This window comes from Ursus arctos, unplaced genomic scaffold (assembly GCF_023065955.2).
Source record: "Ursus arctos isolate Adak ecotype North America unplaced genomic scaffold, UrsArc2.0 scaffold_26, whole genome shotgun sequence".
NCBI lineage: Eukaryota > Metazoa > Chordata > Mammalia > Carnivora > Ursidae > Ursus > Ursus arctos.
In genome coordinates this window covers 347,603-365,011 of record NW_026622941.1, presented here as the reverse complement: position 1 = coordinate 365,011, position 17,409 = coordinate 347,603, and the positions used below count along the sequence as shown (strand labels likewise).

The following is a 17,409-nucleotide window of genomic DNA, read 5'->3' as shown; positions in this document are numbered from 1 at the left end:
GCTAGCTAATGAGATATAAGCAGAAGTGTGTGAGCCTTCCAGAAAGACTCCTTTCAAGGTGTTGTCTCATACAGGAGAGCAACTTTTTGTCTTTCTCCATTTCTTCCCTGTTATGTTTTCCCTGGCAACAGAAATATGATGGTTGGAGCTCCAGCAGCCACATGTGACCATGAGATAACCTGAATGATGGAAATCACACGCCAGGGTAGTAGAGTTAGGTCAAGTTAAACTCTCCCCTATAAATCCACAGAGTGGACCACATGTTGCAGCTAACAGAGCAGAACTTCTATCATCCTAGCCAAAGTCCTGATGTCCATGGAACTAGCCATACTGGCTCTGGGCTTCCGACTCTAGGCTTCTTTTACATAATGAAGAAAACCTTCATGTTTAAGCCATACTTTGCAATTTCCAACTGAAACTAATCCTAACTGATACCACTGACCTTAACAGAAGCCTTTTACTTACTAAAGGAAGCTCTGAAGGAGATAAAAATGGTACACAGTCTTATATATGGAGATAGGGCAGACTCCACCTGGCAGCTTATCTACTCGTGCCTGCTTACAAAAAAACAGCCTTGAAATATTTCATAAGTAGTAAAGTTTCTTAAGTAGTATAAGTTTCATAAGTAGTTAAGTTTCATAAGTAGTAAAGCCCTGCATGTAATAACAGCAGAGCTTTTCCTGGGGAGTTAGAGGGAAGGAAGATTCATCCCCAAGAAACTGAATATTCCATATTATCCATAACTGAAATCCCAGGAAAAACTGATTCAGTTAGGTGGCATGATCTGATCTCTTCAGTGAACCCTAGACAATATAAAACTACAGATTTTCCTCACCAATTAAAACAAAGCAAACCCCGTTATAATCAATTCCTAGCATTTTAGTCCAGTTTATCTTCTACTATTACCGCCTGCAGAAAAGCCCTACCAATCCAAATCTCAGCAAATTTCTAAACCTTCAGTTCATTAACTCACCAACCAAGACTCACCCTTATTGGGGTTCACTCCTCAGGCCATGTTGTTAATTGTACTGTGCTCCCCCAAATGTAAATGCCTGACAGAGACTCAGTTGAATGAATACTCTCTACAGCACTGATGATGGTAACAAATGGCTGGAGGTGGTTACAGAAGAAAGGAAAATGGAGCTACAGTTGGCTCTGTCCTCCTTCCAAAGGTGTCGCCTAGTCAGCCTGACACCGCACCCTCTTCCCCGTTAAAGCTGAAACAGATGTGCTTCTCTATCCCAAAAGCCAAAGGTAACCCTCAACAGGTCAAACCGAACTGTCCATCAGCAAAGAGATCATAGCACCGCCCGCTGCAGCTAGTAGGGCCAGAACTGGCCATAAGAAGGCGGCTTAGGTGGTGGAAGCCCTAGCCCTAGGGCCTGTTTTACAAGAAGGTATGGTGCTAAATGCAGCCTGCACCAAGGGTGATTAACAATGACTGCCTACTGTTTGGAGAAGGGAGGAGGGGGGTTTGCTAGTAAAATATTAGGTAGCTTAAGGAGATAATATTCCCCCCTGGTAGGGATGTCATCTTTCTAGGACAGAAAAACAAAGATATATAAAGAGGGGAAAAAACTGGAAAGGGCACAGGGAAAAAAAAAAAGATTAACTGGATAGAAGACAGACCTTATAAGGGAAGGTTAAAGGAATTGGACTCATTTGGCATGAAGATGAAAAAACTCAGGATACCTTCCCTGCTTTCAAGATCTGGTAGTATTCCAGTGTCTACAAGTGTACAAGTGCATGCAAAAAAGCATTTCATATTTGTTGATTGACTGATTAGCAAACAGAAGCTGAAAATTCTCACTCAGCCTCGTGGGGAAGGAGAAAAGCAGATGTGCACAAAGAACAGCAGGATGAGTTTAGGTAAGCCATCCTCAGAGTGGAGAGAGTCTGTGCCGCTCTCCCAGCCCCTCTCCCTCCCCCAGCCTGGCCAGTGTCCTCATTAGCCCCACGGAAGTTTATTTATCTCTCCTTCAGTGTTACTTTCACTCCACTGCTATTACTTCACTGTTTGCTCCTCACCAGGCGGTGAGCTCATTGGGGGGAGGGGAGGGTAGCAAAATTCCTGTCTTATTTCTGTGTGTGTAGCGTGCGTGTGTGTGTGTGTGTGTGTGTACATGTGTGGGCCCCAGAACATGGTTCCCAGTACATAACGGGTGCAGAATAAAGCCACCAAATATGTATTGTTCACTCCCTGCGTGCCTGGCACTGGGGACAGAACAGTGAACGAGACAAACATTCCTGCTCCCGTGGAGCTTTCATTTTACTGGCGGACATACAACCTGCAAGCAAACCCTGACATACTGGAGGGAAATACATGCTGGGGAGGAAGAACAAAGTATGGAAGGAGGCTAGGAAGTGCTGGGGGTGGGCTGGGGAGGAGGTGGCACTGTTAACCAGGATGGTCTGGGAAGCCTGTCAGGAAACTGAGAGCACAGCAAAGAACTAAAGGGGTAAGCCGTGATCACCTGGGGGTGGGGGAGCCTGGGAGGCAATGGAGCAGCATGAGCAAAACTGCAGATGGGGTCATGAGGTACAAGAGGCAATCCCGCTGCGTGGAACCTTGTAGGCCACCGTGAGGGCCTCAGCTTCTATTGGGGTGCCAGGGGGAGCCACCACGGAGGTGTGAGCAAGCAAGAAGGATGGGAGCACAATGCAGATTTTCAGAGGACCCCTCTGGCTGCTGTGTTGACAACACATCTAGGGGTAAAAAGCGGGAGCAGGGAAATTGGTTTGGAGGTTACTGCAATACTCCAGGGGATAGGTGATAGTGATAGTGGCTTGGCCTAAAGCAGTATCAGTGCAGGTTGTAGTCAGGTTCTGGGTCAAAACAGGAAAGTAGGGTTGACAGGATTTGCTAATGGATAATACTCAAGGTGTGAGAATAAGAGAAGGTAATCCAAAGAGTTTGGGCCTAAGGAACTAAAAAGATAAATGAAGAACAAACTAACAAAAGGACCAACATATAAACCTCCCTCCTTTTGGGTCCTACTAGAGGCAGAGGAATAGGTGAAACAATCCCTCAGCCATTCTCACTGTGTAGGAGTGCACCCCTGTGGAAGACGGTCACCTGGCATAGGTCCTCTCCCATGCTCCAGATCTGACCACCAGGGCATCCATCTCTAGATCCAGACTCTCACCCCCAACTTGGCCTCCTGCACTCTCAGCCCCAGGACCCTGCCATAGGTGGATGGGCACATGGTCTCACACCCATAGAACCTACTCCTGGAGCTCCTTATCAATCCTGAGCAGGTCCAGAACAGCTCAATGGGGCTCCTGATAAAGCAGAAGCCCACATTCTTAGCACATACACAACTGCTAGAGTTTCTTCCCCACACTTTGTGCTACTTGAGGAGGCCATAATATCTCCAACATGGCAGGAGGTGGTACAGAATTGGGGGTGGAGTTAGAAGAGAACAGGAGATAAGAAAGGTAAAGCAAGAGAGGTTGAGGGTCTATATCCCAAGCCCACTCTCACGCTGTGCCTGCCCTCAGCCATTCTACAGCATCTCCTGCTCAAAGGAAGGCCTCCCAGCCCCATGCCACACCTGCTGCCACCACTAATACCGCTGTATCACCCATCTAGAGCTACTCTTCTTCCCCACCCCCTCACCTTCCAAAGAGCAAAAGGGTACTTTGCATTTCTGTGAGATTCACCTGTAAAAACATACTGTTTGGAAAAATAAATAAATAAAAAATAAAAACATGCTGTTTGGGGTTTCTTTTTGTAGGCAAATCCATTCAAGCTATGTCCTGAATATTCAGCTTGAGACAGATAAGTCATACAGAAAAAAAATTTCAAAATGGAGCAAAGGTAGGAAAGTGCTATTTACTGATTATTTTCTAGGCCAAAGACTATGACAGTGGTAAGTTTAAGTGTTTGCTGAGTGCTTACAATGTGACCAACGTATACTGGCTGATGAAAGAAGGACCTACAACAAGACAATATCCCTACTCTCAAGAAGCTGACAATCCAGTCAGGGAAAAACTAACATACGTATCCCAGCAAACAAGCAAACTTTTCCTAAAACCGTATGGCCAGGCTATCAGGGTAAGGATGGTTATGATTCGGGAAGGCTGGGCAAAGAAGGCAGAGACAGGATCAGAAGCAAGGACTTAGCAGAACACATGTAGGAGGCTAGGAGGAGGGTGAGAAGTTCCCTGTAAGCTTTCAAAGCCATGTAAGAGAGACGACTGGGGCCATATGAGGAGCAGCCCGGCCCTCAATGCAGAACGGCCTGGCCACAGCCAGGAGGGTGGTAAGAAGCAAGATGGAACTGCAGCCAAGCAGTGTCCAGGAGCCCACACAATCACTTGGGCACCAAATGAAAGGGAACTGGATCGGAACTGTGGCAGTGGGAACCAAAATTTTAAAAGGGAAGGTCATTTAACAAATACTGAGAACCAATTATGCAGATGTAGTTTCAGGTGCTGGGGATAAGCAGTTTCCAAAGATATTCTGAAGAAAGAAATAACAAAGCAGATTAGACAAAGAGGTTATACAAATCAGCTGTTGACTTTATTTATCATCTGCATCCTGTTCAAAGGCAGGAAGACTGACAAATACTTCTATACTCCAGTCAATGCCTTAACTTTACCTACAACTGTCCTAAACACAGAATATTTAAAGGAAGATTCCGCTTGTCTCCTATGCCTGAGGCGGAGTGACAGCCATCTTTACTCTTTCATAGCAATTATTCTGTTCTGCTCCGTTTTACATAAATACGGAAGAAAAGATGTGAAAATTCCTAACTATTTCCCAAACAGTAAAACACAACAGTTGTTAACATTTGATGGGCCTCTTTTCCCCATGCTTTACCTCACTGTGGCCAAGCACCATCTTCCCTCTGCGGGAACTCGAGGAGATGAGGACAATAGGCTGGAGCCTGAAGGGTACCTATGACTCCACGGGCACTAAGGAAAACTTTTCACTCACCTGAGCTCCCTCCCCGCCCCTTGAACCTCCGGAGTCCCCACAAACCTGGCAAGTTGCACTCTGCTGAAGGAGCAGCAAGTCTCTTCTGCCACTTACCATCCCATCCTAACCCACATGCAAATAAAATGCCACACACTCAACTATCAGCCTTTTAAGGTGAGATGCTCCTAGCTTCAGACAAGTAGCCTCTTCACCCACTAAGGAACTAGCTGAGGGTCAAATATGTACAAGGTCCTATGGACACTTTTTTTAAGTAGGTTCCATGCCCAGTGTGGAGCCCAAGGCGGGGCTTGAACTCATCACCCTGGGATCAAGACCTGAGCTGAGATCAAGAGTTGGGACATCAAGAGCGGCTGGGGAGCCACTCAGGCACCCCAGTCCTAGGGACATTCTTAAAGACACTGTCCCCATCTTTATCACATTTATGATACATGGCAAAATCTGAGCCCCTCACAGATTTTTAAATGCAATGCAATAACAACTAAGATAGTAACAGACTTTCTTCCAAGTCCTCCCCAAAAGCAGATGGAGATCTGTTTGCTTTCTAACCCCAATCTACAGGACATAAATGAAATTTATTCAAATGATATTATTATTGGAGTTGGAATTCTAGGTTCTAACAAGAATGAAGAAAAGAGCCAGTCATTACCCAAAAAAATCAGCCTCTCCCCCTCAGAGCCAGTGCAGATCCAAGAAAGGCAAAGCTGGAGGCAAAGCTTGTTGCTATCATTCTGTCACTCTGTGTTCTTCAGCACCCAGCACTCCCTCCAAAAGGCTGTCCTCCCATCATAGCCTTCTGATTGCATTTTTATCTTGCACAGCTGAGGCCAAGCATACACAGCCCAGTCTTTTGGCCATTTACAAAGTAACTGCTAATCAAGGACGTCGCTCCATGTAAGACACCACTGTCAATGCCAGAGGCTCCCAAATGATAAGTTTTTACTTTTGTTTGATCATCTGCCCATATGGCTAATGTGTGCATTTGGGTTTTGTTCACCATCTCAGTACATGGCACACATCCACACATTTTACCAACTATAATGGGGGGGGTGTCAAAGGGATTAGCTCCACAAGGTTCTGACCCTACATGAGATTAAAGTCTTAAAAAAAACTCACGCACCTCACTTGCCAGATGTCACCCACCTCAACACTGTCAGTCTTCGCTAGAATCCTAGAGACAACAAGGTTCTGTGGGAAGGGAATTTGGTCCACAAATAAACTGTCCCTTTAAAGATCTGTAGCAATTTAAAAGCAGCTGGTTTCTGGTATGAACCAGTCCTCAGAAAACAACTCTCACTTCATCTACAAAGGACAAGGTCCAACAATTCGAGTTTTGGGTATTTAAAAAAAAAAAAAAAAGCAAAGAATTGCTCCACACAGATATAGTCAAGACTCAGACACAATTGCTGGTTCAAGAACAAGGGGCTGGGGTCTTTCAGAAGCAGCAGCCAGGACGTACTGGTCTTGGCAGCTGAACGTAACTGCACTGCTAAAGCTCAGTGTTGTCTAGGTCGGGGACAAAGGGAGGCGCCCTAAACAGAAACACTGTAGCTCAAGGGCCACACAGCAGGTCCGGGACTCACCATGGGAGCCTCAGTGCCACTCAGTCCCAGGACAGATCCAGCAGGGCTGGCCTTGTGCCATGCAGGCAGCTGCCTCTCACTCACAGAGGTGGAAGACCTCTGACAGAGAGAGTACTGTGTGGCCGAAGGAAATCCAGGCATTCTCCTCTCTCCTTTCCCTCCTCCCCTCTTTTTATTTAAGAAAGAAGGGAAATATTTCTATGGCTGAGAAAAAGTTGTGATTTTAAGAGTCCTTCTAATCAGAAAACAATGACTATTTAAAGAATTTCAGTAATACCTGGAATCTCCAAAAGATACTGAAATTGGGGGAAGATGGGTATAATTTTAGTGCTTAAGAGAAGCACTGAGGCCGCCTGGGTGGCTTAGTCGGTTAAGCATCTGCCTTCAGATCAGGTCATGATCATGGGGTCCTGGGATCGAGTCCCACGTCGGGCTCCCTGCTCAGTGGGGAGTCTGCTTTTTCCTCTCCCTCTCCCTCTGCTTGTGCTCTCTCTCTCTCTCTCTGTGCACCCTCTCACTCTCAAATAAATAAATACAATCTTTTTTTAAAAAAAAAGAGAAGTACTGAAGACACATAATTTCTCCACAGTTTAATTAGAGGTAGTTTCTTACTATATATTTTAGAGGCTTTACTTCTTGGTTTCCTGCCTTAAAGACAGCACATGCTCCATACCAACTACTGCAGTGATAGTGGTGATGATGACGATGATACCAATGACAGCAGCTATTCTTCATTAATCACATTACCATTGCCAGCATTGTTTAAGAGCTATCTACTATCCACTGATCTATCTTTTCTCATTTAATTCTCATTGTGAAGTAGGTACAATTACAAGCCTGAGTTTACAGGTAACAAAAGGAAGACACAGAGAGGTTAAATAATTTGCCCAAAGTCACACAGTAAGTTGATACAGTTGGCACTTGATCCCAGAAAGTCTGGAACCACTACACTATTAAACAGCGTCTGTATTTATATCTGTTCGCATCTTGATCCAGGAATAGCTCTTAGTTATCACTATTATCTGCAAATCACAGATGGAAGGGAAAAAGAGAATGAAGAATTTAGATAATTTGTCTAGCCAGTAAGCTACAAGGCCAGCAGTCCAATCCAGGTCTCTGACTGCCACATTCAGTACTTTTTCACTTTACCACACTCTGGATGGTTTAATCAGCCAACATGGGACCTCTGTACAGATGGCTATTCCTGGGACCAGAAGAGGTGACACTAGGTCCCAGAGGCACACAGGGAAGGAAGCTTTAAGAAATGAGAACTAGACAAGAGAGTGAAGGCAACAATTGTGCCATGAGGAACCTGCCATCTGCTGCCCACATCACAGCTCTAAAACAGAAAACTCATCCTGTCATATCCTGCCCAAAAATGAACAGATTTGCTGGCTCTCATCACCCAATCTCTTCTCCCACTTCCCCTGAGATACTCTGCCCTCCAGTTTGGCCGGTCCCATTCCCATCCCTGCTCCCACTGCCCCTAAGCCCATCTTTCTCAGGCCTTGGCTCGTGGCAGCCCCGGCACCTGAATTCTACCATATTCAGACCCCAGTAGAAGATGGGTTCCTCCGTGCAGCCCCTCAGCTCCTCCAGTTCTTCCTAAGTCCCTACGCCTATGAGCTCCTTCACAGTTCTAGACAATTTAATACTTATTCATAAACAAGCAGTATAGCTTGCCATTGTTTCTGTTTGCCCAGTGGAAAATTCCTTAGGGGAACAACCATGCTGGATCCTCAGGGAGTGCAGATACTAGAAGGCCTCCAAGTAGAGGCTTGGGAGTCCAAGTGAGATTGGATCTGGACTGCCGCACACTCAGCTGTCCAATTCTTACATAAGTCACTTGCAAAATGCAGATAGACACAGCACCTACGTAACAGGGCATTTCTTTGAAGTAAATGAGAGAATGCATTTCTAAGGTATTTTCCACAATGCCTGACAAAATGTTCCACAAATACTTATGTAAATGATAATGCATCTGCCCGCAGGCCAGCCAAATACTTGCTGAACGTGCAGTTAGAGCTCAGCAAGTAGCTGCAACGCAGTGACGGGACGTTATCAGAGGTTAGGGCTTGTTTATAAAAACTGGACAAGAAGAAAAACAAGGAGGAGCTCAAGAAAATAAAATATTACAGTGGAATAGGTAGTGGAACAGGGAAAATAAGATCTCAAGATAAAATCAAACCCGTAAATATTTCCTGGGCACTGGCTATGTACAAGTGCTCCAAGGGCCCATATTCGCAGGGCTTACAACCTAGCTAAGCAGTTAAGGCAACACATAAAATAACTAAAAACACAAAAAGTATATACATGCCAAATGGATAGGATAGCCAGCAGTTCCCAGTTTGGGGCGGCGGGGGGTGGGGTGGGGCATGATGACTCCTTTTTACCATCAACTACTTTGTTGTTGTTTGTTAGGTGACACAGGCTATTCTTTATAACCTGCTGATTGAAAAAAAAAATGCCTAACAATAAAAAAACCTACCATGAGAAACCTACTACGAATTCAACATTTTCCAATGAATTTACATGTTGTTAATCACAATAGCGTCTACACATTGCAAAAAAACCCAGAATATATATTTTCGAGACGGCACAAACTCAAGCTCAAGCCATTAACACACACGGTCACTGCCCAGAGCGTGAGGATCACCGGTACAGACCCTACCGACAGCAGGAGTTCAGAGGCAGGGCAGAGACTGACTACAAACTCCTAACAGATTCAACTCAATAACCATGCAACTAACTTAGTTACAGTAAACATTTAACTATGATAATGAAAAACAATGCTTGTAAAAATAGGTAAGTAGATCCAAGCAAGTTTCATAGAAGGAAAGGTAGGTTTGAGGAGATCCTGAAGGATGAGTAAAGGGAAGATGGGCAGAGAGAAGGGGAAAGGATGGAACGTGAGAAAATTAGCACGATGAGCAAAGGAGAGATACAATGGCAAATCAAAGTACTAAAGTCTCCCTTTCTGGAAATGGAGGTGGGGGGAAAGCGAGGAAAGGATAGTAACCTTGGCACAAAATTTAGACTCTCAATACTGAAGGGACACAGCTCTCAAATTTGAGTAGTACAGATGCCAGAGAATGCTTATGGAAAGAGCACAGGCTCCAGAATCCCACAGACCTGGACTTGAATCTGGGATCCACCAGTTCCTACACCCTTGGATGGTCAAGGCTTCCTAAGCCTACATTTCCCTATGTGAAACAGAGATCCAATACTGTTTAACTCCTAGGGATATAATGATTGTGAGGTGAGGCTCAAAATCGGCAACCACTCTGAAGTGCCTAGGACAGTGTCCAACACAGAGCAGAGAACTCAATCATCACCGTGACTACTCAAAACCCACAAGGTAGTCTTAAAGGTAAGGCCGGTTCCATGCTGGTCCACCATTTCTCAAATAGATTTGACCACAGAACAGTTTCACATTAAAATTTACAAACGAACACTAAGGAGCTCAAGAGGTATTAGGTTCACTTAGATTAGCATGGGACAACAAGTTGAAGAAGTGCCTAGCGATCCAAACTATGAATTCAACATTTTGGACAAAAGTTGTATTCTATTAATCACAAATCAAAAGGTCTCCTAGATAAATTAATTGTTGCAGAAAATAATCAGTTTTTAAAACTTCATAAACAAAATCCTCGCCCCTACAAAAATGTAAGTAAAATTCAATCACCTTATTAAGAAATGTTTTAATTTTCTCTAGAACACTTAACAGTCTATGGAACACAGTTTAGGAAGCACTGCCTCAAAGTGGGGTGGGGTGCTGAAACAGAGGACAAGATAAAAAACAGAAACAGGGAAAACAATAAATAAAACCTTCTCCTACATTTTTGTGAATTCTGCTAAATTATATGGTACCTCTTCCCACCACCTACAACTTAAGAACTATTAAAGCACTTACTGTGTGCCAGGAACATAACAGGCATTAGGCAACAGGACTTCGTAAGAGGGAGGAGGGGACACAGAAAGAGGCAGTGAGGGGGAAATGATCAAATTCTTCTTCTGAATTTGGATTTTTTAAAAATATATGTTGGGCGGGGGGTTGCCTGAGTGGCTCAGTCAGTTGAGCGTCCAACTCTTGATCTTAGCATTGTGAGTTCAGGCCCCTCATTGGGCTCCAAGCTAGGCATGGAGCCTACATTAAAAAATATATATCTGAAATTAAAAAACACATGTGCGAGAGGGGTGCCTGGCTGGCCCAGTCAGTGGAGCGTACGACTCTTGATCTTGAGGTCATGAGTTCAAGCCCTACACTGGATGTAGAAGTTACTTAAAAAATTTTTTAAAAAGTATGTATGATTTTACTGAAATCTGATGCTTTTTAAGAAGTGAAAACTAAAGCTTAAAAACAAGTAAGACAATCTGCTACTGCAATAAAAGAGACACAGTTCTGACTGTAGAAGCTTCTTTATCTGACTCTCAAAGGGAGCCCCGGCTGGTGGGGACCGGGGTGGAGAATGGAGACCCTTGAGGTGTGGGTCCCATGGTTGGTTACTTGCTCACTGAAGGATGGACTGAAGGACAGGTTTAGAACTTGATACCCACTCCCAACTTGTATTCAACAACACAAGAGGGGCTACTAAAGGAGATACAGTCCCCCCTCTTCTTGCCTGGCTGAGAAGAGTAGTGTCAGAGGCAGCTGAAAATGGCATGCAGGACTGAAGGCGAGCAGAGGCAGAGACATCTATCCAGAGGAACCAAAGACTCTGTGTCAAAGCGTTCACTCAGAGACCGCTGCCACTCCTCAAACTGAGGACGGTCGCTTAGAGTGTTTATCCACAGTCTGTGCCACCATGCCAGGAGGGGGTTGGGAAAGATGATCCAGTTACTTTCCGTATGTTAATCCTGGCAGCCTAAGCAGCAGCAGAAGGCAAACCCAGGGAAGAGAAGTGGACCAAAGGAAAGTCTGATTAATAATTATACTCTGAGTTTACAGAGCGCTTCTTTCTTTCCTGAAGAACTTGAAGTGCTTTGGAGACATTACTTCACTAGACCCTTCAGGTTCTTTATTTAAACAATTTCACAGGCAAGTCGTAGACAGGATCCAGTACATGGGAAAGTTAAGATATTAAATCCACCCTAACAGATTAGGAAAAGCACATATACCCACATCAATTTGCCCCAGGGAAGTCTAAAGAAAGGGGACTAGCAGCACCTTCTCATAGCTGTTCTGGTGAGTAGTAAAGGCTGCTTCTCAAATACTATTCTGAGAGCTTAGAAAAAAGTGAGTATCCCAAAGGTCCCCAAAAAAGTATCTAGAATTCCACAGAATAGAGAATAGAATAATAGTCCTGCCTCACCCTCCCCACAGATAGAGAGCCAAAGTTTGCCTTAAATAGTTTATTAGACAAGTCAAAAAAAAGGAGGAAGGAAAGATGAGAGAAAAAGAGAAGGAAAGAAAAAAAACAAATATATATTACCAGGATCAAAGAAGTTTCCATTTTTATCTCAAGAGAGGGATACTGGGTGGGTGCATTAGGCCTGTCTATTGCAGACTAACCAAAGCCGTAGATCACAGGATAAATCACCACTCACTTTTTTTCCTTTCTTATCCTTTAAAAAAAAAAAAGACATACGTTCCTATAAGAATACCCAGTCATTTAAGCATTTACTATGAGACTATTAAATACCAGGCATTGTATTAGGTCTGACTGAGCACAGAATGTGAACAAAGTGCTGTTATCTCCCATGTACCAGAAATGGAAATACAGTGGTGGACATAACCATCAGTATAAAAGTGTCAACACACAGACAAGTAAGTTTATGCTTATGTCCTGCAAGAAAGTCTGAGAATAGCAGAATACAAGACAGAATAACAGAAGGGACCTCCTTTGCTGAGGCAGTCAGGAAGGACCTTGGTAATGAAGTATTATCCTGCCAGAGCCCAGAGGGATGGTGCTAAGCAAAGGCAGGAGCTTTCTCTAGGGGCAGAAGGAAGCACATGCGCACAGGCTGTCAGGTCACGACAGACTTGGGCCTTCCAAGAACCAAGGCCAGTGGGCTTAGAGCTCACTGGGAGAGGAAGAGGACGGCGGGGCAAATGTGGCCCACCGTACCAGCACGCAAGGCCAGTGGGCTTAGAGCTCACTGGGAGAGGAAGAGGACGGCGGGGCAAATGTGGCCCACCATACCAGCACGCAAGGCCAGTGGGCTTAGAGCTCACTGGGAGAGGAAGAGGATGGCGGGGCAAATGTGGCCCACCGTACCAGCACGCAAGGCCAGTGCGCTTAGAGTTCACTGGGAGAGGAAGAGGACGGCGGGGCAAATGTGGCCCACCATACCAGCACTCAAGGCCAGTGGGCTTAGAGCTCACTGGGAGAGGAGGAGGGTGGCGGGGCAAATGTGGCCCACCATACCAGCACGCAAGGCCAGTGGGCTTAGAGCTCACTGGGAGAGGAGGAGGGTGGCGGGGCAAATGTGGCCCACCATACCAGCACTCAAGGCCAGTGGGCTTAGAGTTCACTGGGAGAGGAGGAGGGTGGCGGGGCAAATGTGGCCCACCATACCAGCACGCAAGGCCAGTGGGCTTAGAGCTCACTGGGAGAGGAAGAGGGTGGCGGGGCAAATGTGGCCCACCATACCAGCACGCAAGGCCAGTGCGCTTACAGCTCACTGGGAGAGGAAGAGGACGGCAGGGCAAATGTGGCCCACCATACCAGCACGCAAGGCCAGGCTCGGCATCTTGAGGAGTCTGGATGTAAGGGCCTTGCTTTCTCCCTACGTCCTGCATAGTTACCAGACCGATGCCTTCCTCATGGCAGACACTAAGAAAATACGTGCTTAATTCAGCAAATCCAATATAAACCAGTGACCATTTAATAAACAATGCAATGACTTAAAATCTTGGCCCTCAAGAATCTTATAATCTGGTTTGTAAAAAAAGAAACCAGACCACACCTTCACCCCAAAAGACAAATGTTCTTGAGATAAGAAAAATATCCCGAGGCAGCATCTGATTAAACACCAAATGAGACATTCAAGTCATACAGTTCTCTGGAAGGGGGATTAATTGTAGGCTTTTGTGACAACAGCTTTCCCAGAGAGAGTGGGACTCCTCGTAGAAACTGAAGTCTGGGGAGTATTTAACTAAGCCACCTGCAGAGGATACTCCAGGCATGCGGAACAGTGTAAATGGAGGTGCAGAAGTAGAAACGAGCAAGGTCCATTTGGGAGAAATAAGCACACAGGGACAGCTGAGCCCACCCTAAAACATATAGCAGTCCACTGCATAGGCTGCTCCAGGCCAGCTCACCCCGACCTTAGGGCCTTGCTTGGAGACAAGAGAAGATTCCCACAGGCCAGGGCCCCAGGCTGCTCTCCTCCCTGGCACACTCTGAGGGAGCAGGAAAAGGAAAATGAGAGAAACTGTCTGCCCCAAGGGAAGGAGAGGCAGAGAGCTACAGATCCCATTCACTGGGATAAAAAAAATTAAATGCCAAGAAAGGCAAGAAGGGGAAAAAAATTCAAGTTGTTGTAGTATTATGCAACTGAAATTCCATGCATAAGCCAGGAACTCAAAGGTCACAGTTCCCAAAGCAACTGTAACCTGAACCATCAGCGCATGTAGTCTTTGGCACTGCCGGACCCAAAGCAACCTACCATGATCAGCGCCGGGCAGCCCATGCACTGCAGGCACAAACCTGCGCCTCAGCCGCCCTGCGGCCCTCAGCACCAGGGAGGCCGCGCCTGCGCTCTGCTCAGAGCTCACCTGGGCTGCCCACATCAGGCTGCACTGGGCCCAGGGCCATTCTCTGGAGGCTCTGATTCTTTTGGGCAGAGCTTCACCCTGACTCGATCCCTACTTAACTATGGGTCTTTAATCCTAACTCTTCCATGGGTTGTGTTATTTTAAAAAGGAGAAGGGAAGTGTAGGTGGGTGGGAGGGAGGGGGTGCTACCACCTTCTTCTCTTGCACGTTGTGGCATCCCAACACTAGCAAAGCCTCACCTTATGGGAAACAGGGCAGGGCGTGGGGGAGGGGTGGCAAGAATGTTGGGTTTCAAAGGACATCTATCAAAAAAGTGAAAAGACAACCCACAAAATGGGAGAAGATTTCTGCAAATCATATATCTGATAAGGGACTTATTTCTAGGGAATATGTAACTGAGCCCATGTTCCTTCCCAAGAAAGGATAGGACACAGGTAGGGTCATCCAGACCTGCACTTATCCTGAGGCCTATATGTTGTGACAGTGGAGGATGGGGCAAGAACCCCCTTCCACATTCATCCTCCAGCCTGTGGGTGGCAAGGAAGACCGACGGGCACCTGGCTTAGAAATGGATGACCATGGGCCTTTTTAAAAGAGAAATCACCTGAGGTCCTCCTCTACAATGTTCAATCATCACAACAGAAAAGACTCACCTAAAAAAGGTTATATCCTGGAAATCTTACCTCCTTCTGGGCCATGGCTTATGTGCATAACTGAAATTACAGGCTCACAAGAAGAATGACCTTCCTGTTACTTTGGCTGCCAAGGTGAACAGAGACAAGGGAAGCAATACAGGAGTCAAGGGAAAGCCCAGCTCCTGAGAGCTGTGTGACCAAGACTAGCTGGTCCACCCTGAGCAGCTGACGGGCCGTGAGCATGTCCCTCAAGGATGCTGATAAACTACCCTGCATGACCGCCATGAGAACTAACTGAGGAAGTCTAAGTAAGAACCTACACAACAGGGCCTAACAGACAGGAGGTGCTTATTTCTTCTCACACTTCCTGTTTTACTAAAAATACTGCTACCCAACCTGATTGCCTACTTCATTTACAAAAGCTAGGTCCAAATTAATGTTGTAGTCATTTCATAGCAACAGCAATAACAAATAATAGCAGTTAACATTTAATGTGTGCTTACTATGTGATAAGCCCTATTCTATATGCTGTTCTTTGAACTTCACACAGGATTTCATTTAATCCTCACAAAACCCCATGAGATAGGTACTAATATATACACATTTTATAGGTGAAGAGACAGAAATTTAGTAAGGTACTCATGGTCACATAGTTCTAAGTAGTAGAAGATGGAACTTAACCCAGGCAGACCAACTTTAGAGTCCTCATACTTAATCGTATCATGTCCATCTTCAAAGTATCTGCCCTCACCAAGAATAAAGTAGGCAAAGAGGCCAAAGTGTCACAGGTTCCAAAAACATTCCAAGAGTGACTTCTCTGAAAGAACTGTCAGTCTCTGGTTGACCTTGTGATCACAAAACCATATGGTATGCTTCTACGGAAGACAAAGGCCAGAGCAATCCAAGATGGCATCATCACCCACTATCATCCACTTGATCCCAGGCAGCCCAATTCAAAGTGGGAATATGGGACCATGCTTCATTTCAAAATTGCACTTGCTAAAGGCATCCAAGTATTTTGATACCTCATGGGTAACAAGAAGTGAACAAGCCTGGGAATCTTTAAATTGCCTTCTACCCTACTTGATTCACTTCCTAGTTCATAAATTCCCACTACTTTCTTGCAGCTGGAAAGACAGAACTTCTCATCTTCTCCACTTATCCTGATTATTAATCAGGTTTCCTCTCCCTCTCACATTTTTGTTCTTATGTTCCACACACTCCCAGCCCCAAGCTGCATGATTTATACCTACCTGTTCAGAACATGGTAAGAAAAGGAAATGAAATGCATGAAAAGGAAAAAACTCCACACATTGACGTATCGCAACTTAGAAATGGAAATACCTGATAAAGACAGCTAAAGGGATACAGAACAAATGAGGCTCTGAAATACCACATTTGCAAGCAATCCCAAGTATGTCCCCCAAAAGGGACCCCAGCATTCCTACTTAATAGTAGGAATGTGATCTTGGACAAGCAACAGCCCCTGCTGCACACCCCCTGAGCTTGCTCCCTCACTGACAGGAAACAGTATTTACCGTCCTAGAGGGGCTAGGTGGCTCCGAGGAGGAGGCAGCAAATAAAACAGCCAACAGAACAAACATTATTATGTAAGTAAAATGTCTTCTTTTTAGTCCTGTCTGAACGATATAGGGAGAAGGTAGACCACTAAAATATTTTGTAGAGATCCTGATAGGAGACAGTTTAAGTATTTCATTCTGGTAACTTATCTACATAACCCAGATGGACTTACTATTAAATTCCTTGCCTTACTGAGTAAATATGGCCGAAAATCTTATTAGATAACACAAAGGAGTTAAGATTACAATAGGAAATGACACTGCTCCATTTCCCTGGCCTGTGCTTAAATAACCTCAATACCCTTGTGTCCAACATCCAATTATTCCCAGAAGCCTGGCCCCAATGGATTCAGTACTCATCAGCCTATAGTTGTATTTTTACTAGCAACATGGTGACTAAAATGCTACAAAGAGCCCATATGCCTTAGTCTTTGCTTTCAGAGGATTTTAAGTTTCTAAAAGCTAAAACAGCCACCTGGGTGGCTTAGTTGGTTAAGCATCCAACTCCCGATTTCGGCTCAGGTCATAATCTCAGGGTTGTGAGATGGAGCCCCCTTGGCATTCTCTCTCTCCCTCTCTTTCTGCCCCTCCCCCCCCACTCGTGCACGTGTGCGCGTGCTGTCTCTCTCTCTCTCCCTCTCTCAAATAAATAAATCTTTAAAAAAATAAAAATAAAAGCTAAAACAAACTCACCAACATAAGAAGTTGCAAGTATTAAAGGTTATCAGACTGGCTGTAAACTATTCAACTCTAGAAACTTGTTAATTATAACAGAAATACCCGAAAGCATAGAAATCTGTCATGTAAATCTGGGTTTACTCAAGAACTGAGGGCAAATTTGACTCATCAAAATTAATTAAACTTTTACGCTCCAAAGCAAAAAGGATACTATTAAGAAACTGAAAAGACAACCCACAGAATGGGGTAAAATATTTGCAGATCGTGTATC

The 17,409-nt window shown here is 45.0% G+C and overlaps 1 protein-coding gene across 1 annotated transcript in view; it reads right to left on the bottom strand.

The window, feature by feature from the left end:
• The window catches only part of MICAL3 (microtubule associated monooxygenase, calponin and LIM domain containing 3), a 174,646-nt gene extending 157,237 nt beyond the window's left edge, over positions 1 to 17,409 (bottom strand). The window contains 1 exon segment of the mRNA XM_057318789.1: positions 1 to 17,409. This exon segment is cut by the window's left edge and continues 13,311 nt beyond it. The gene's annotated coding sequence lies outside the window, so the exon portion shown is untranslated.